Below are 20,276 nucleotides of genomic sequence, written 5' to 3' on the forward strand. Positions count from 1 at the left end.
AGTTAATTTGAGCTGGTAACAAAATTAATACTATGTTGAGTTAGAAAAACTTCTCACATTGTTAGAAATGGAAACAAACATCATGTGAACAAACTCAAGGCCATAGCTATTTGGAAGATGCAAGGCCGACTGATATTGCAGAAAAATTTAGATAACAATGAGGCTATACAGAACTTAAGCAATGATTAAATAAGGCTAAATATAAGAGAAAACTTTAAACAATACTGTAATTCACCACTCTATAAACAGGTGCAACTTTAAATCATAAAATATGACAAGCTACCCTAACAGGGAGGGGGAGAGGGATGGGGGTGGAGGTTGTGAGGGGAATAAAGTTTTTTCTTTCAACCATGTGTCTGGACTGAGAGTGGTGCTGGGGGTGGGCAGAGGGTAGGGAGTGTGTGGGTGGTGGGGCAGGCAGGCTGGAGCGGGGAGTGCAGGAGGAGGGGATCAGCCAGAGCCTCTTGCACCCAGTGCTCTGGCCCCTGCTTGTGGGTGCGTGGCTCTCCTGGGGCCTGGACAGGTGTGGAGGGGGGGGGGAGTGCTGCTGAGGCCAGTAGGGCCAGCACCATGGCCAGCAGGAGTGCAGGGGGCTGGTTGTCATTGGCAGGAGCAGATATAGCCTGGGGAAGCAGGGTGGGCAGCTCCTGGGCAGGGAAGGGGCTGGCCAGAGATCAAAGGGTGAGGATGTGTTTCCAAGGTGGCTTCCAAGTGCTGGCAGCAGGTTTTGGGTTCTAAAAATGGCTACCAAGTGCTGGCAGCTAGGGCAAGAGTCTGGAGCTCCCCCCAGTGGCCATAATCACACACGGCTGGGCTGAAGGGACTTGGCACTAGATTTACTGCCAAGTCTCTGCACGTGTAGACACCTGCCAAAAATGCTTACGGTGCTTTAGTTTAATGCACATTACATTTAGTCATGATTAATTGTATGTGTAGACACTCCCATAGAGTAGTAGAGTTGACCCTATGTATAAAGCAGGCATTCTATATTTCAAATGCTACTACAATAATTAGCATGGGGTAAGTGAACCACTCTTTCTGAGTAGAAGATCACAATATGCCTGGAGTAAAGAATCACTGCTGTGCAGAAAAATGTGTGGAAGACTTACAAAACAAGCCTTGAGAAGAAACACACAGGTAAAGTAATATTGCCTCTTGAATTACTTGGTCAGATTTATATTGGCACAGTCTGTAGTACTGTAGTCTAATTAATAGGTCATTGGAACATGAGTCCTGGGATGTATATTCTTGCTTTAGCTCTCCTACCTGAAGTTGGGCAGCAGTCTGCCTTTATTTATGAGTCCATCATTTTTTTTCTCTGCTATGTTTAAGTTGTTGAGTTTTGAGTGGTAGGCAGTTTTGAGAGAAACTGCCTACTGCTGCGCACTTGAATAGAGCCTAGCACCATGCTTTTGATTGGAGCAAAATAATGTACCTCATTCTTTGAAATACCTCAGTGTCATGAAGCATGTCAATTGTTCATAAATTTGACTTAGAGTTAGAAACAGGACCTTACCAAAGACAGGTAACTTGACTATAGATGCACTATTTTCATCATCTTATCAGGCATTATCAGGACTTTCCATTGACAAACCTGTAGGAGAGGGAATGCCACTCAGAAAATGCTGAAATTTAAATTTATGAAGACATTCCATTGGCTAGTATGGACTGATGTAGCTCCTTTGAACTCGGTGGAGTTGCACTTATTTATACCAGCTGATCATCTGGGTATGGAATTCCTGTGGTATATTTCCTTTTGACTGCCAAGTTTTATGACTTGCCAGAAAGGCTGGGTTTTGGAACCAGATTACATGTATTGCTGATGTCCTGAAATCATTGAGAAAACCTATGAATCTTTGGGTATCTGTTCTGTTCTGCTATTCACACTCCCCTTCTTATTATGGTGGAGTAACCATCTGTGCGATTCCTTGGCTGGATGTTTACCTTGCTTGGTTCAGCTCTCTCCTTCTATACCTTTTCGGGCAGATAGTTTAACCTGCTGACTTAACTTTTATAGTGCTGAATGCTCATGCTCTTTCTTGTCACAACTTGAACTTAAAATTTCTTGTGAATGGGAGAAAGGTCTTTGATCTCTTGGCACCGACACCTGGCAAGATCAAGTGCTGTCTCCTGGGGCTCTGCCTGCCCTGCACCCCACCTGGCACCAACCCAATGTCACACTCCCAATCAGGTAAGTAAAAGCTCATGGCCCTACTGCAATACCGTCTTCAACAATGTCCAAAAGAAAAATACCCTGTCAACTTCTTGGGGCTACACAATCCTTTAATTCTTATCACTTGCCCAGTGTCCATGAATCCCCTTTTAGAGAGGGGTTGGGGGATGAACCATGCAATAATTGCTCACTAGTTCCCTTTTACTCATGCTTCTGACACCTTCTTATTTTCTTTCCACAGGAACCTTGCTGTCCCGGACCCGCTCATTGCGACGAGACTTTCACACATGTTCCTCCGGTAAGTACACAGGCTCCTCTGAACCTCTATCTGTGAGATGCTGCACCAGTTCCCACCAATCACCCCTGCTGGGGCAGTCCATGCCTGAATACTGTTCTCTGCAGCTCTGGGCATCCACTTCAAGTCCCCTTCCTTTCACCACCCAGGCTGCTTTTATTTCACCATTTGTGTTCCGCCCAGGAACTGGCATCAGCACACACTCATAAAATGTGTCAGGACTGGGGCCAGGGCTTCTTGTTCTGGTGATGATGCTGCCTGCTCTGGTGGTGATGCTGCCTGTTCCTCCATGGCTTCTCAACCAATTTTGGTAAACTATTTCCAGTGGCAGCCATCTTCTCTCTGCCACAGCGGGTACAAAGGTGGTGTGGTCAAGGAATAGCCTTGTACAGCATGGAAGTGTAAGCACATGCTTTAAAGGCTTTGCTGAACCAAAGCTATGATCAGCATTAAGTCCTTTGGAAGTTCTTCAGAAAGTACTCGAAGTTTGCTAGAGAATGATGGTATGGAAAATAACTGTCCACCAGCTTTTCCAGTTCCCCAAATAACAGGCCCTTAACAGTGTACTGGTTTGAATAATCAGGCTTCTGTGGTCTCAACAATGAGGTATTTCAGAAGGGATGGTCTGTCATAGACTTCTCTTTCCCTCTTAGTCCTTCCTGGGATATTTTGGGCATTTTGTGGTCCTTATTTTCTCTGAGAAGTGCAGCAGGGTTCAAATGATTCTAAAATGTATATAATGATGTCAGGGAATCAGGCAGGTTTAAGTTAATTTAAGTAAAAAGCAGGATAGAAATTAATAGATCAGTTAATAATGTTGACATTTATGCCATAATGCTTGGTGTTTCATCTAACTATGTTGAGTTAGAGCTGACATTTCCTGGACAGCAGTTGTTTCAGGCTGTGTGCAAATTCAGGAATTAAATGTTTTTAAAGATGTCTTTGAGACTGTAGCAGGGGCTGGGCCCAAGCCCCTGCTATAGCCCTGTGGAGCCAGCTGCACTGATGGGAAACTTACCTAGACAGGTCTGGGCAACCAGTGCATCCCCAGTGTGCCAGAGGTAAAGGTCCAGGGTAAACCAGGGGAAAAGGTAGGCCCTGGGGGCAGGAGAACATGTGCCCCAGGGAGCCTGCACTGATTGGCCCAGAAAGAAAATGAGGCAGTTTAAAGGGAGATGCTGAAGAAAGGCATGGCATTTGGCATCTCCAGGAGCAGGAACTGCTCAGCTGGAGTGGGAGGTAGAAAGACCTGCAGAAATGAGAGCCCAGCCAGCCAAACCCTCGTAGATCATCGAGACCCAGGAGAGCCACAAGTAAGGACCACCCTGCATGCTCAGAGAGATAAGTAACACAAGACATCAGGGTAGTGTGGATCATCTTAGCAAGCCCCTAGAGCCAGGACCAACCAGGGGATATCCTGTGGAATGGTTGGTAGGGAATGACCAGGAAGAGGGAGAGGATGGACCTGACAAAAGAAGCAGGACCTAGCGGGAAACTGAGATGGCCATCTCAAAGAAGAGATTTTCACAGCACTCTGGGGAAAAGAGAAGCAGGGCTTAAACCAGATGGTGACAGCCTGAGTCCTCAAACTGTGAAAGAAACCAGAGTGATTAAACTCCTTTTGTTTATTCAGGAATTAGAAACAGTGGAGAACAGGAATAAGATATCTCTCTTTTGCTTTATTGGCTCTGGGTAAATGAGGGAGAGCTGAAGAGGAGGATCCCCTTAGTGTTTGATTTATGGTTTAGCAGGGCCCTATGCCCTGAACCTGCAATCTTAACAGTGATTCAGTTTGCAAGACCTGAAGTAAGGCCACAGGAGACAAGAAAGCATGAAATGAATTGATCCAGGAATAATTACAAAAACTTACATTTTCATGAAGGAAGAAGTAGAGACAATAGCAGAGAGAGAGAAAGAGCAAGAGAGAGAGAGAGGAGAGAAGGTGGGTTAAGTGTAACCTGAGTAGCTAAGTCAAGGAGGGATTTGGCCAAAGGAAACAAATGTCAAGGAACTGCAGAGCAAAGAACTCAGCTGAGCTTAAGAAGAGACATTACCAGGCATCTCACACTCCAGACAAATGGAGAGTAGCAGTCAACAGCCTAAGAGGAAAGGGTTAGGGTGTAGGGGAGATGGAGCCATGCAGAAGACCAATGACCTTTCTAGACAGACATCTGCTCAGAGAATCATCCATCCTCCTGAGTACCATTGTACCATCAAGTCATGGCAGGTGAGTGGGGAAGACAAGCCAGAGATCAAAGTAATTCCAACATGGCAGTGGGGTGGTAGGGTACACCTTCTCACAGAGACCCTATGTAATGTTTGGGTAAAACTACAGGCAGCCCCTGCTTGATTGGTTTCTAAAACACCCAGCATTGAGTGAAACAAGCATCAAGTGAAACCAAAAGTATTTGACAACCCAAGATGGTGACCGCAAGTGTTTTTAATGACCCAAGATGGTGACCATGAGTGTTATAGTGAAACTTGCTGAGTGCTAAGTGAAATCAGATATCAATTTAAAATGAGCATTATAGCGAAATAAAGCGAAGCAAAACAGCATTAAGTGAGGATTCCCTGTACTATTTTTCCTTTTTTACCCATTCTTTAAAAATAAAAATTTTAAGCACTTTCTCAAGCAGTGCAGATTTTGGAAAGAATCTGTAATTCAAATATAAAATGTGACCCGTATTCTCTTCCCAGAAATGCTACATGTAGTGCCTAAATCTTGAGTGTATTACTGTACAGTAGTGACAATACATGACTGAAGATTTAGACTTATTGCCTCCATTCATTTTTCTGCCACTGCACTGCTATTTGCACTGAGGTAAGATATTTAACTTTTCTGTATCTCAATTTGCCCACTTCTAAATTCAAACAACCATTACCACCACCACAACACACAACACAACACAATACAACACCAACATATTGGTCTTTCAAGGGGCTTATGAAAGTCAGTTTTTACTGGCAAAGCACTCTGTGACCTATGAATGAAAGAGGCTAGTGGCATCTAAGCCCACTGTATTATTATGTCATAATTTCTTGTGGAAACTCTTCATAAAGGACACAGTGAGGGCATCTACACATGCACCCCACTGTGCAGTTGGTACTGCGCAGTCACTTAGTACTTGCTTTAACTTGCTTTAGCAAGTACTAAATGACTGCTCAGTACCTGCTGGGACTACGCAGTCCCAGCAGTGCATGGGTCATTTCTGACCCTACTGTGCAATAGCAATGAACAACAGTTAGTGCCTGTCGATGCTACGTTGCCGTAGCAATGAGCTACATCGCTGTAGCTTGTCGCTATGGCAATGTAGCATCTCATGTAGACGCACCCTATATTCCAGTATTATGGTATTTGTCTTAGTACCATAAACTTTAGCTAAATACTACTATTTATTTACATTCAGAAAAAAGAGCTGTTTCTAATTCATGAGTACTATTAGCTTGTTAACTCTGGCAAAACCCAGTCTTGTTATAAATGTATCATTAGAGGAAAAATAATGAAGTCAACAAATGAAAATGGGGAGTATAGAATTGCATGAAAATTACTCCTGAAATTGTTCCTGGCTTTGTATTTTTGTAATTCAACACCTGCATTACTAATGTACTGTGGCACTAAGTGTGGGTTTAAGAGGTCTAGACATAGGGAGTCACAATTGAATCCAAAAATGAAATTGTTCCAAATTGAAATACGTGCAGCAACTATAGAACAATTCCAAGGAGTAGGCCTACCCATGAATATAGTAAAGATAGCCTTTGTTGATTTAAGAGTTGTGAAAGCATGGAACTGCTGGTCAGCAACTTACTATACTGATCTCTCATGCCTTATCAGCTGCTAATGATATATCTGATACTTATCTGAAAGCTTGAGCTTGTCTTTCTCTGCGACAGTACTGATGTCAGATTCCCAGTAAATAAATTATTTTATCCCTAGACTTGGTGGTCCCAAGCTACATTCCTGAACTGGATTTCAGCCATATCTTAGAACATACCATAGATTAAACTATTTATGAAAATTGGTGTAGGGGAAGGGGTAGAAGGGAGCAGGGATAATTCCAGAAATGAAAGAGGGGTTTAGGCTAAAGTCATGCATACGGAGTTGCTATGGCTGTTAGAACCAGTCTGTGTACTGTAATTTGTATAGTAGTTCATATATGAAATAGCATGGAGCTGCATTGCTTCAGGCTGGGTTGAAACTCTTAGGGCAAAAACAGAAATAACATTTGAAACATTTCCAAGTGTAATGGGCTGGAAATGTTTTAAAGGCGTACTGGTTCAGCTGCTGGACATGTATACAGCCCCTGTCACGCCCCCTGGCTGGAGCATTTCAAAATCACTGTAGCTGCATGCTGCTGTGTACTCTATAGCTAGTGGGCACAACAGGGGACTCCCGTGACCTGGGGCGCTGCTATTTTTTCCCTCCACGCAAGGCACAGGGAATGGAGCAGACTGTCATTGTTTCTTAGGCACCTTCTCCTAGGCTGTAGCTACTTCCCTCCTCTTCCCTCAGTAGGAAGGAGGGGAGAAGTGAAGAGTTGATCTCAATGGGTGCATCTACACATGTGCTTTACTGAGGAGTAGACTAATTAGCTCCACAATAAAGCCTTACCATCTACATGTACATCGGTATTAGGGTGCAGTAAATTAACTCTGCCATATGACACTACTGTCAGGGACAGTACTATCTTATGGTAGAGTAATTTACTGCACTGAAACACACATATAGACAGTGACCATGGGCACGAATTAGCCTGATCAGCCCAGCCAGCCGGGGACCTGTTTCAACCTGGCTCAGATTGCTGCTATCCCAGGCACACATGTAGATGCTGAGCCCAGGAGCAGTTTACTTCAGCTCAAACTGCTCTGGAGTTTATTGCATCAAACTAATTGCATGTGTAGATGCACCCAGTGAGTATTCTTCCATTCAGGGTACCCCTGTGCCAGAGCAGGGAGAGACATGATTAAGGCCTGAACAGAATCCCAGCTCCAATGGCGGGGTATGGGGAGTCTTCTGGTGGTAGGGTCTTGGATGGTATCTTTTGACAGGGGTAAAAAGCCACAGGGTCTCCCAGCTCTTGCAGAGTCTTGGCAACACCCTGAATACTGGGAACAGCAGGTCTTCAGCAGTACCCAAAGTACAGGGAGTATAGCGGCCTAAAGCAGTCTGAGTCAGGAATCCCAGCACTTTGGGCACTGCTGGTGCTGTCACCTCCAGCACTCTAGGTGCTTTGGGTAACTCTCCAGTGGTGATTCGGGCACTCTCCAGCTGCCAGAATGCAGGGAGATGGGTCAAGCAGCAGCAATCAGGGTACTGGGAGACCATGGGGCAGCTGAGTACTGCATTGTGGGATGCTGAAGGACCCATGGAATTGTACAGGTGGAACAAAACAGTACAAAATAGTACCTGCTCCCTAAAGGTATATTTCTGTCATTCTTAGGAATTATTTATCCCACTTGTATGTTTTGTAATGTTTCAAATATTATGTCTATCTGCACCCTCAGAGATCATGTGTCTGAGGAAACATAATTTTTCCAAAGATCTGAGGAGCAAAAATATTTCTGGATTTTTATATCTCAAACATCTGGAGAGGCAAGGATTTTTTCTGAGTGATATTTTTATTGGACCAGCTGCATCTCTGGGATGAAGTTTGACAAGATTTTGAATGGCAAGCATTTTTCTTCAGGTCTGATTTGTATTCAGAGACTTGTCTAACTTTATCTCAACTATGTATTTGGTTCAATAAAAGATATTATCCTCAAAAAATCCTTGCTTCTTGCATTATTCCTGGACCATCATTCCAGCACTGCCAAACATCTGGAGGTAATTATCAAACTTTTGCTACCTTTCATGAGCAGAAACAAAAGCTAAAGATTAGGAAATTTATGCAGTGAGGTGTACTGTATTTACATACAGGGGAAAAAAAGGTAGAGAGACATCTTAAATCATGTGCTGCTAGTAATTCTCACAAGTTTACTTATGGACAGCTAATATAATACAGTACAAATTACAATTGTTCTTTAGCAGTTCTTTAAGCAGCCACAGGCTGTGGAAAGTTATTCTCAGAATTACAAATCTATTTGTCCTCTGGCTCAGCAAACTGAAGTTTGGCAGTAATAATGTTCATTTTAGAGATGTAAGAACCTTTTCTATTTATATGAACATGTCTATCTGAGCCTGAAATCTTTGCTTTGTTGTCCTACGGAGACTGCTTTGGCTTCTGCTGCATGGTCCTGCCCTCAGTGGTGTTTCTGCATCTAGTAATCGCTAGGTAGAGGATGGACATTAGTAGGGCAGCTTCTGCCCCACTGGGGCCAGGGCTGGCCCAGCCTATCCTGCAGAACTTGTGGCTGCAGGGGGTCCAGCAGCCAAAGGGTCCCCTGCGGCCATGAACATGTTGCCCTGAGGGGTCAGGCCAACTCTCAGGATCTCAATATTGCGCTGTTAGACAGGAGGGTGTGACACAATTGCATATATACAAATACACAAATCAATTAGGTGCATAGACACTCATGCTACCGGCTCAGGCACATACACATCCAAACCAGCCTAGGCACATGCATACCTATCACCAATTCAACCACATACACTATACACCCCAAAAGTTAGACACAGATCACTAATTCATATATCCTGCACACAATGCCATATATACACACACACACTCACCAGTTCACACACATACAACCCACCTACACATACACACAGGTAAGCTCCTAACTTGGATGGTACAGTGTGTATGTGTGTGCTTGGGGTACCTGGGACACTTGGAGGAAGGTTCAGGTGAGAGAGAAAGAGTTAAAGTGTAGGGAGTGAAAGTTGCCAGAACCAGGATTAGAACCAGTAGACTAGAGGGGCCTGGGCTGAAGAACTGAGGCTTGGGGGTAACTTTAGGTTAATTGATCTTAGTTGATTAAAAGACAATGCCCAAAGCCTACAGAACAGGGGAGCGATGCCGGCACAGAGGCTGGGACTGGAGCTAGAGCTGCAGGGGAGCTGAAAAGGTAGGTGGGGAGAGGGAAAATGGGACCAAGGGAAAGTGTGGGTGTTAAAGAGGGGCTCTGGGTGTGGGGAGCCAGAAGATGGCTCCGGGGCAGCTAGAGAAGTTTCAGGGAGTGGCAGTAGGTGCTGGGAGCTGGGGAAAGGCTCCAGCTGCTGGGGAAAACTGCAGGACAGCCAGGAGAAGCTGAGAAGCTAGGGAGGGGGATGACTACAGAAGGTGCGGGGGAAGCATGAAAATAGAGAAACGGACAGCAGAAAATCACAGGAAAAGCGGCAGGAGAAACTGAAAGGCAGCAGGGCAGCAGGAAAGCAGAAAAAGGCAGCAGAAAGTCACAGGGAAAAGGCATTAGGACCAGGGGGAGAGCAGAAAATCACAGGAAAAGCGGCAGAAGAGACTGAAAGGTGGCAGTGAGCCAGAAGCAGGAGAGGGAGAAATGAGGCAGAAGTTAGAGGGGCAAGGAGCAGAGATTGGAGCAGGGCCAACCCATAGTAAATCAAAACCCAACTTAGGGGTCCAAATAACAGTTTTATTACACAGACAACACAATACACAGCCCCATGAAGTTATTGGTTCACACACACACACAATGGCAGCACTCACAATGGCAGCAGGAGAAAGAGACTCAGTGGAAGGGCTGGATTCCAGGCGGGGAAGAGAAGCAGAATCCAAGTCCTTGGTTGAAGATGGGGTGGGGGGGTGATAGCTACCTATCCAGGCTGGAAAGGGGTCCTTGTCCAGTAGGTGTTGCCCAGAGGGGGGTCGCCGGCAGGGCCTCTGGGTGGATAGGTGGTGTGGCATGGTGCTGGTCCAGATGGAGAGGGCGTCCCACTGGGTCTGTCTTCACTGTCCCTTTTTATAGGGGCAACCCTTGTGTGACCCTAGTGACAGGAGGCATGCCCAGGCAAGGGTCAGCACCTGGCATACTGAGCATGTATGCTCCATGGAGGGATGTGCAGTTTCGGGTGCCTGTAATGGTGGGGTACAAAGGTAGAATTGCTGGTTCTGCAGGGTCTTTTGTCTTTTAAATGCTGGGTTCTTGTCTCTGTTCCTGGGTGAGGTCCGTGGTTCCTGGATGAATCAATGTGAGGTGATGGCCTAGTCATTACAGGCCATTCAGTAGAGGCCTGCTACCATTGTATTTCAATCATTCCCAATCATTCTCTTTCATCCGGGAACCAATTTACATGGGAGGGGTACGTGACTCGTACAGTTGCAACATGGGATGCCCAGGCAGAGGACACAAGATGGAGGTTTGACATATAAAATGGAAACTTGACATAACTTTGGTTCACTTACAAACACAGGCCTAAACCATACAATATCCATATGAAACAATAAAAATCAATATGAAAATAATAATACAATATACAACAGTAAGAATCAATACACCTAATAATAATACAATATAAAACAGTGGATATCCAAAACCAAAAACTTGGTACCAAAATAAAAATGTTAAAGCTTATCCTACATCTTAGCTTACTTATACTTATCTAGGGAATAGAGAGGGAGAGAAAAAGTCAGAAATGGTTGGGGAAGAGGAGCGAATGCATTTTAAAATAAATTTAAAAAAAGAAAAACTTGGGGTTTTGCTACAAACACTCCAAATCAGTGCCATAGTGTGTGTGTGTGTGGGGGGGGGGGGGGGGGCTCAGAGGGACCTCAATCACCCTGGAGAAGGCCCCTGAACTCGCCTGCCATGACTTTGAGTGTATTTTCAGTAGAGGGGTCTCCTGTTGAAGGTTCCTTGGGGTCGGTTGCTCCTCCCGGCAGATATTCGTGGGGCTCCACCTTCCCTACACCCCTTCCTTACCCCAACCTCCAGCGGGCCACCTGATTTTAATGCATCCATCCCTCTGTTCTAGATGATCTTCAGTCTTCATGCCCTCTCCGGGACTGGTTATTATCTTCATTTCTTTGGTAGGCTGCAGGCCTACTGGATTTGCCTCTCTCATCTATCTCTCCTGGTGTTGCCGGCTACTTGTTGAGCCTCGTGAGCACCCCCAGGTGTTGAGGTGTCATTCACATCCCCTTGAGGTGGACCTAACCACTGAAAAGCCAAAACAAACCAAAACAAACCATAACAAGCAACAAAAAGAACTATATACAGGCAAGAGACAACTAAAGAGAAAGGGGACTTAAAGAAAAAGGAGGGGGGCAGATATAAGAGGAGAGATCAGACCAAGCTGCTCTTTCCCTTTCTCTGCCCTAGAACCTGAGCCAGTGGCGTCCCCTGGCATTGCTCTGCTCTCTGCCTTTGCCAAGGGTATCTTCTGTTCCTCCCCAGTTTAGTTCTCCTTGGCTTCGTACCTGTAGGAACCCTGAGCGGGAAGTCTCCACCGTCTCCAGGGTTTCTATAGCTCCTTCAAGAGCGGGGTCTTCCTCTGAATGCCAGTGCTGCCTGTGACCGGCGTGGGACTGTATTTTAATTGCTGCTGCTTGGGATGCCGCTCCCCAAGCGGAATCTGCCTTTTCTTGCTGGGGCTGCCTGCCCCCGGTGTGGAGAGCCTCTGCAGCCTCTGTTGCTTCTCTCCAAGTGGGATCCTCCTTTCTGTGCTGGCGCTGCCTGCTGCTGGTGTGGAGAGCCTCCACAGCCTTCACTGCCTTTCCCGCTCTCCCCGTTTCTCTGTCAGCGTTCCTTTTTATCTCTGCTGGCTGGTGATTGCTCCTGACATCACCCACTGGCTCCAGCTGTATATAAGCATGGCTGATGAACTGCACGGACTTTGCTCTTTGTTTCTCCTGTGTCTGGCATTTTGTGGCAGGTAAGTAGTTTTTGTTTTGGGGGTTTTTTCTCCCAGGGTGTGTAGCCCCCATCCCGGGGTCCCCTGTGGGGAGGGTCTCTAGCTCCCCTGTGGTTGTGCCCCTGAGACAAGGTACATTCCCTCTGGTTTTCTGTTCTTCTGGCCCCAGGTGGGTCTGCTTCAGCAGTAAGAGTGCAGCATACTCTTGGTTGTGCTTAGCTCATTGTCCACTGGTTAGGGCTCTTTGAGAGAAAGTGGGATATGTAAGTTCAACTACTCTATTGGTGAAGATGGCTTGAGCACCAGGGTCTCTCACTTCCTATCCACTAGGGTAAATACTGGTAAAGTGCTCCTCTCTAGTGTAACATGCCTTCCCAGAAGGAATAGGATATAAAATACATGCCCCAAAATGCTATTTACACAGCTAATAATGGAATGAACTTAGGCCCTTGTCTTGTTAAACTACTGCAAACCTCAATAAATTCCCCAGTACAACATTTTGGCTTCTCATTGCTTTTGGTTTTGCCTCTGGTACTCAGATAGCTAAAGTCAAAGAAAAAGATTGCTTTTTAAAAATGACAACAGCTATAGATAAACTGCCCTTCCCTGCACAAAGGAATACTTGACCAGAACAATCTTAGCCTTCCATATTAGTTCAGTATTACAAAATGTAAAACATTTCTTTCTCATATTTTGTTTATAGCTTTTATGAAGATTATTTGCTTTACTATGTTGCTATACCTGTGCCGTCAGATCATTTCAGTTTTATACAAGGGAACCAGTGAACTACTCTGTGGTGGAGATAAATGGGAAATGTTGTTCCTATCTTGGGTAACATTTTCCGAAGTCCTGAACTTGGATAAAAAATAGAAAAAAATATTGTGAACTAAGAAGATGAACAAAACATTGGCTGGGTCAATTAAAATATTTGGTTCAGATTGTTTGAAATGTTTTGATTTTTGCCACAGTTTAAAATGGCAACAATTAGCCCAACATTCTATATGTAAAAAAGTTGTTATAAACAGAAAAAAAACTACATTTTTTCATTTGAACAATGGCAAAATGGGATATTTCAAAGATTACAAAAAATAGTTGAGGCAAGGAACTAATAAAAAAAGGAACCTTTCCTCTGAACAGTTTCAGTTTTGAGAAATCAGTATTTTTAAATGGGAAAAGGTTTGTAGAGAGATCCCTGAACAATTCTATTTCATGGCCCTCATCTCAGACAGTTTGCAAAATTTGGGCAACTTTCAAAGCAGTAATGGATGTGGAACAGCTGATCCACTTATAGAAAAATATTCTGCCACCATGTTTTCTAAACTAAATCTATTATTTATTTATAACTTATCTGAATAACGGTGGGTATTACGAATGTCTTTAAATCTTCATTCTTTACATGGAAAAGGAAAAAGGTCAATCACCTTATTAGGGTAATTTATTTCTTAAAAATGCCCTATATTAAAGAAATACTGTCTTGAAATTTTGGAGTAGTTTATTGCCTTGAAAGCTTTCAGAACATTGAAGAGATTTCACCTTCAAAGATTCTCACTCCAGAGGGATTCCCCTTTGAGGATTTTCATACTGAAAAGAGATGCCTCCTTTGAAGATTTTCATTTTCAAAAACAGTCACATTGGTTGGGTATCCTCTTTGAAGTTTTTTTTTTCCCCTGCACAACACTTAAAGGATTTCCCTTTGAATATTTTCATATTGCTGAGAGGTGGAAATATTTTCCTTTTATGAAACTTGATTCTCTTTGATTTACAATTTCTTATATGAGTCCATAAAATAAGCCCTGTGAAAGAAAACCAAAACATAACACTGCAAAGTGCCTGTTGTCAGTGCAACAATTAATAGGAATTTACATTGGATGGGATATTATGAGAGTAGGATTTTTGTGGAACTGGATAAACAGTATCATTGCCCAAAATAAGAGAAATAGAGGATATCTGTTACAGAGATAATATTTCTTTTAAGATTACTTCATGGAAAGGTTTTTAATTCATCAAAGGATAAAATTCTGGTCCCACTGAAGTCTATGGGTCTTTGTACACACCACAAAATTGGCCCTTAAAGTGGCTTAAATGCCCTTCTGCACCGCTTTAATGGTGCAACTGTTTACACTGTTGGCAGTGTAATGCACTTCAATGGCATGGCTTTTTACACTGTCAGCGGTATATTGCACATTAATTGACTTTGGGATACAGCAGAATAAAACAGGTCTGAGATGTTTTAGTTTGCTACCTTACAGCCATGGAGGGAAGCATTGGGTGCTGTGCAGCTCAGGGCCTATGCAGGCAGCCCATACAGGCAAGCTCCACTGAAGGAAGGAAAAAAAAGCAGTGAGCCTGATCTTTTTTTTTTCCTCCCTAGGGCCTGCCTGCCTGCCTGAGCTGCACATGGGTCCAGTGCTTCTCTCCACGGCTGCAGTGCCCCCCAGGATTGCCAGGGCTGGGTGCCTACAGGCCCCCCTGCAGCTCAGGGACCATTTGGCCTGCCAGCAGCTCACCTTTCATCTCCCACCACTGGAGAAACAGGTAAGGATCGAGCCCAACCCTTGTGTTCATACCACAAGGGTTTACTTGGCCCTAAATTGAATTGGTGCTTTTAAAAACCCACCAATTTCTGTTTAATTTATTTAGGGAGAATTAAACAGAAATAAACCCCCATGGGATGCATACAGATGAGCATGCACGTGCCTCTTGTCCTGCCTTAAACCCCTTTGAGGCGGGGCAAGAGGCATGTGTGGGAATGAAAAATTTTTCCCCGTGCTGCAAGTTTGCAGCGCAGGGAGAAAATTAGACCCCTAAGTATCCAGGGGTCTAAAAAAACTGAAACTAAAAAAAGCAGTCTGGGACCATGCCCTGAGGCAACCAGAGGCTGGGTCCTCCATGGAAATGTTCTGGCTGCCAGAGCATCTCCATGGTTGGCCCCTCACCCTGGTGCTGAAACCTGCAGCCGGCCAGGCCACACGTTCAGCACCAGGGCTCCAGAGCTGGTCAGTAAGGTGTTGGGGGGACTGGAGGAGGGGGGAGAAGACTGTGGAAGGAACCCCTGCTGGCTCTGCCCACTCCCCCAGGCCCCCCAATCCCTGCCCTGCCCGGCCCCACCCCCCACCTGCCCCCCTGACACCCCTGATCACTTCCCTGCCTGGCCCCTCCCCCTACCAGCCCCCCCAATCCTCCCAAACCCTGCCTTGCCTGGCCCTTCCCCCCACCAGCCCCCCCAAACCCTGCCCTGACTGGCCCCATCCCCCCCATCCCCCCTCGGCCCTGCCCCCCCACCCCATAGTTTTAAAAAACCCAAAAAAACTACCCCGTCACTTACAGGCAGTTGGAGCTGCCATCTGGTTGACTTGGCCCCTGCCCACACACTGCAAGCCACAAGAACAGCCCCAGCCACCTCAGCCCAGGCCCTGATGCTCCCCAGATGCCCTGTGCTGCCCGGGGGGGCTCTGCCAGGAGGCCCTGGGGCCCCCCTACCCCTGCTTCTAAGATAAGTAGAGGCTTTTTTCCCCATTTTGGGGGGGGGGTTGGTTCTGTTTTGTTTTTTTTTAAGTGAAGGTGCTGGGGTTGTAGAGGTAGCCATGGGGGCCTGGGGGTGCAAGTTAGGGGGTGAGGCTGCCATTGGGGGGGGCTGGGGAAGTGGGGGGGGCTGGGTGAGGCAGCCATTGGTGTTACGTCTCAGCTCTGTGTTCTTGGGCAACCCTGGCACAGGATGCAGTCTGTCTGACTCACAAAGGACTCACCCCCCCCCCCTCCTCTACCTAAATGAAACTGATTAAGATGCAGTGAGAGACACACCTAAGACCCTCACCAGATAAGGGTGACAAGAGTGAATCAACTGCCCTAGGTCTCATTTACATCCGAGATGGAACCAGATGACCATTCATTTACATGAGAGATGGAAAACAGAAAGCCTGAAGCAGAGACTGCAGTGAATTATGGGACCAGAGAAGCAGGAGAGCGCTGCATGATGGGGAATCTGTGCTTCCAATGTTAATCAACCCATGTTCACACACACCCAGCTCAGCATTTATCAGTCCAGTTCTAATCTGGATTTGCTAAGGATTCCCCCCCCCGACACACACACACAGCTCTAAGTTTAATAGGCATCTCGGGCCGTACATTCCCTGGTCCCACTATGGGAGGCCTATTTAAACTTGATTGACTAAAACTCGGTTGCCGGGTTAGGGAATGCTGAGGCAAGAGACCGAGTCAGAGGGGGTATGGGCAACATTTGAACAACGGTTAAGGGTTCATCACAGCATCCAGCCTGCTGTAGCCCTAATCCCAGGTGTTGTCATATCTTTCCTGAGATGACTGGTGGAAGTCCTCTCCACAAAAGGTTATGAGCACCCCAATAATTGCTTTAAGTCTGTTAAAAGACTATAGTAAGATCTGGAAAAAGTCATGCTAAGCTGAGGCTTGTGCACAACAAGTAAAAATCCAAAATCCTGATGCTGCAAGCTATCTATTGTTCCTGAAGAAACCATGAGATATCCCATCAGGATATCTGCCATCCATAGGAATTTCAAGCTGGCTCCCAAGTATTTGGGTTACTCCCTAATCTTAAGTGTTTCCTGATTATCAGTGAGTTTCCTGAGATGGTCCAAACCAGATAACCCCTTGTCAATAGAAAAGACAATGATTTACACTACTGAGGGTGCTTTGAAGCAGTTGAACTGAGGGTATAAAAATCTGTAAGTGTGTGTGCTGCAAAAGAAGAGAGAAAAAAAAGAAGCAGCAGGAGGAAAGGAGAGGAAAAGGAAAGAAGAAGAAAACTCCTGTGCTGACACCATCCCCTGTCATTCTTGGGACGCTGGAAGAACAGATAGTCTCTCTCTTCAAGGATTGTGCTACAAACTGTGCCTGTCAGCTTTGCAGCCTGAGTACCGTGGACTAGGTGAGACCCCAGCGTTCTCTCTCTTCTTTCTAGGCATAAACTTCTGAACCTGAACTGTATCAGTTAAGCTTGAGCTAAGTTTCCCCCAAATACTTAGTGAAACCAGGGTAGTATTGTCATTGTTGGTGTTTGTTTTTCTTTTGCATGTCTATTACTACTAGTTCCATTATATATTTCATATGCTTAGCAATAAATAACTTTTATAGTCAAACTGGTAGTAATTGGGTATATTTTTCCTTCTCTGCTTCTCTTTCCTCCCGTGCTCTGCAGCAACGCTTCTTTTACCTATGCTAAAGATCCCTGTGAAGCCCAAATTATTGTGGGGTCTGCTCATTAAGAGGCCAAAGATTGGGACGTGCTGAGTTTGAAACACATAAGGGGATCAGCTTGTACAGGCTGATTGACCCAGTTTGACTCAGACGCGCCCTTATGAACTGAATGCTGGCCCATGAGGGTGTCAGCTGGACACCCAGCTGGATTCAGAAGGATTCTGTTTACCTGTGTGCTTGTGTCTGACTGCATTTTATTGTTGCTCTTATAAACTGATTCTTGGCATATGAGGGTGTCAGCCTGTCCATGCTGATCAGCCCGGCCAGGTCAGGCGTGTCACGTTAATTTGTGTGTGTTTGTGTGTATGACTGATTTGGTGACTGGAGGAACCCAGTCCCATTGAGATTGAATCCGGCAAGATAGCTCCACTGGGGGTGAGGGCTTGCAGAAGGGAGAAATACAGCTCCGTATAGTAACACAAGCAGCACATTGACAGGATCACCAAGACCCTAGAAACTATCCCTAATAAATGAGCACACCCCAAAGTAATGGGCAAATTTGGTAACATTGGGGGGCTGCAGCAGCTGGTGGGGGATGGGGCCAGGTGGGGCAGCAATCAGGGGGACTGGGGTGGGGCATGTGGGCCTTGCGGGGGGGTAGTCCCTGTGGGGGCTGTACCCCTTGTGTGGGGGCCGTAGCCCTGTTGGGGAGCCGTAGCCCTTGTGTGGGGGCCAAACCTCCTGTGGAAGGGCAGCAAAATATGTATTCATAAATTCATTAAACATGTACTTAGAGTTCACTTTATTATTATGATAAGAGACTTGCTTTAACACTGTAAGATATATCAATAAAACATTGTCCAACTGATCGCAGTCTCTCTCTCTCTCTTTCTCGCTCTCTCTCTCTCTCTGTCTCTCTCTTTATAGTGGTCTTTTGTTCTACTTGTGGAGGAACATGGATTTTGGGGTATTTTACAGAGTGATTTGGGGATTTTTTTTATTAGGGATTTTTCAGTTTTCTAATAGGGAGCACCAGAATTCCTGTTAGGACCCTGCCTGCTCAGAGCTGGCACCTTGGACCTATCTGGCTGTGTCTGACCCCCTGGCCAGAGGGGGCCAGGAGGACAGGCTTTGACAGTTCAAAGCAGGCCACCACACCCAGAACATCTTTCTGGCGATAGCTGCCCAGATGGCCTGGCAGGGGACACACGTGGCAGTAGTGCCACACAGAGGCCAACCCTGCAGTCACAGCCCACTGGCAGCTGGCCCAGAGGGGTAGATGCCTCTACTGGCTGTGCAGTCCCCATCTGGGTCTGGCAGGTGCGCAGCAGGTCACAGCCAGGCAGCAGCCCCCACTGTCAGACTCCTGCAGTGGGTAGAGGATGCAGGGAACTCTCAGGGCTGCTTCAGCATGTCCAGCTGGCACAAAGGGTAGTGTCCCCAAGTACCACTTGGTTGGGCCCCAGAGGCTCCTGAGTGCTAGTAGCCCTGAGCTACTTGCCAGGGAGGCTTTTTATACTGTTGGTGACAGCACAGGTGCTGGCCTCATGCTCTAGCACCCTCTGGCTATAGATCCGGGAGGAGCCAGGTAGGGTTATTTTGCCCCGAGTGGCACAATTTGCTCCATCACATAGTGCATGTCCAAGCACGTGCACTGAGGCAAAAAGTGCCAGTTCAAATTTGCACTGCTTCTATTTGAGCTGCTGCAAGCACATGTGCTTGCATGTGTGGACATGCCTATGGTGTGTACAAGCATCCTATAGCAAGAGTTTCATTGACTTGAGTGGGGCCAGAATTTCACCCTAGATCCATAAAAAAGGAATGTTTTAAGGCTGTCATTTTTGTCAGTTTTTTACAGTAAAGTATTCATCATTTTTATCTGCTATTTTATTAAGAATTCTTTTCACTAAAATTTTGAACACATTCTTGGAGAAAAGGTCCATCAGCAGGTGTTGAACATGGCAGATAAGGGAGCAGATTTGGAATCAGAACTTCCTAAACCTCTGATTGCTGGAAGATACAGTAGGAGAATAGGGGGTGGAAAATTCTGGACATACCTTGTTCCTTCTCAGCCTCCACATTCTGTCACTGTGAGAGAGAGGATACTGGGCTTAATGGACCTAAAGTCCAATCCAGTAAATGACACTTCTTATGCTTTGATGTTTCTTACTGAAAGTGTACCCCAATCATTTTTTCAAGGTATTTTATATATGTTCTTCACTAATTGGAGCCATTTATACTACTTATAGGAATAAGTATGATTCAGGTGGGGGTAGGGGGTGGGCAGCAGGCATGATCCAGGCTGGCAGAGAGGGTTGGGGGGTGGGCGGTAGTCGTGATCTGGGCTGGTGGGGCAGGGGAGGGGGGTGGCAGGTCTGATCTGGGCCATCATTTAGCTTGATCCAGGCTGGCAGCAGGCCTCCCTGGTGAGCAGCAGTGGAGTGACACAGCCCTGTTCTGGGGCAGTGGAGACCCAATCTGTGCAGGTACGGGCTGGCAGGCCTGATCTGGGCTTGTGGGCTGATGCAGGCTGCCAAGGCTCGTCAGGGGCCCAATTTGGGCCTTGGTCCATTCCTGGGACCTATACCACCCTAGGGAGCAGGTGAGCTGGCCAGGAACAGAGACAATGTGGCAGCTCCTAGTCACACCCTTGCTTGCCAGTCCTCTAAGGGCAGGTCAGAAGTATATGTTAGAGAGGGTATTAATACAATGTATGACTGCTTACCCACAGCATGTGCTAACTTTTAACACAGCCTAACTTTCCTTAAAATTAGCACGTGATAACTGTAACATGTGAAGGGATTCATTGCTCTCCTCAACCTGAGATTATTCAAACCTGTACCTCCCACCTCCCTAATCTGTGGGTTATTTTATCAGAGAATACAGTCTCT

At 45.9% G+C, this 20,276-nt stretch overlaps 1 long non-coding RNA gene across 2 annotated transcripts; it reads left to right on the forward strand.

Moving 5' to 3' along the window:
- Nucleotides 1–540: 540 nt before the first annotated feature.
- On the forward strand, nucleotides 541–17,968 carry LOC132250771 (uncharacterized). 2 transcript variants are annotated; one of them, XR_009462386.1, is made up of 4 exons: nucleotides 541–2,191; nucleotides 2,415–2,471; nucleotides 14,585–14,748; nucleotides 16,064–17,968. It is a non-coding gene; the product is annotated as an uncharacterized LOC132250771 (long non-coding RNA). The 2 variants fall into 2 exon arrangements; XR_009462385.1 differs by having other exon boundaries at nucleotides 541–2,471.
- The last annotated feature ends 2,308 nt before the right edge of the window (nucleotides 17,969–20,276 follow it).

The sequence above is a fragment of the Alligator mississippiensis genome, chromosome 5, assembly GCF_030867095.1.
Source record: "Alligator mississippiensis isolate rAllMis1 chromosome 5, rAllMis1, whole genome shotgun sequence".
NCBI classification, from domain to species: domain Eukaryota; kingdom Metazoa; phylum Chordata; order Crocodylia; family Alligatoridae; genus Alligator; species Alligator mississippiensis.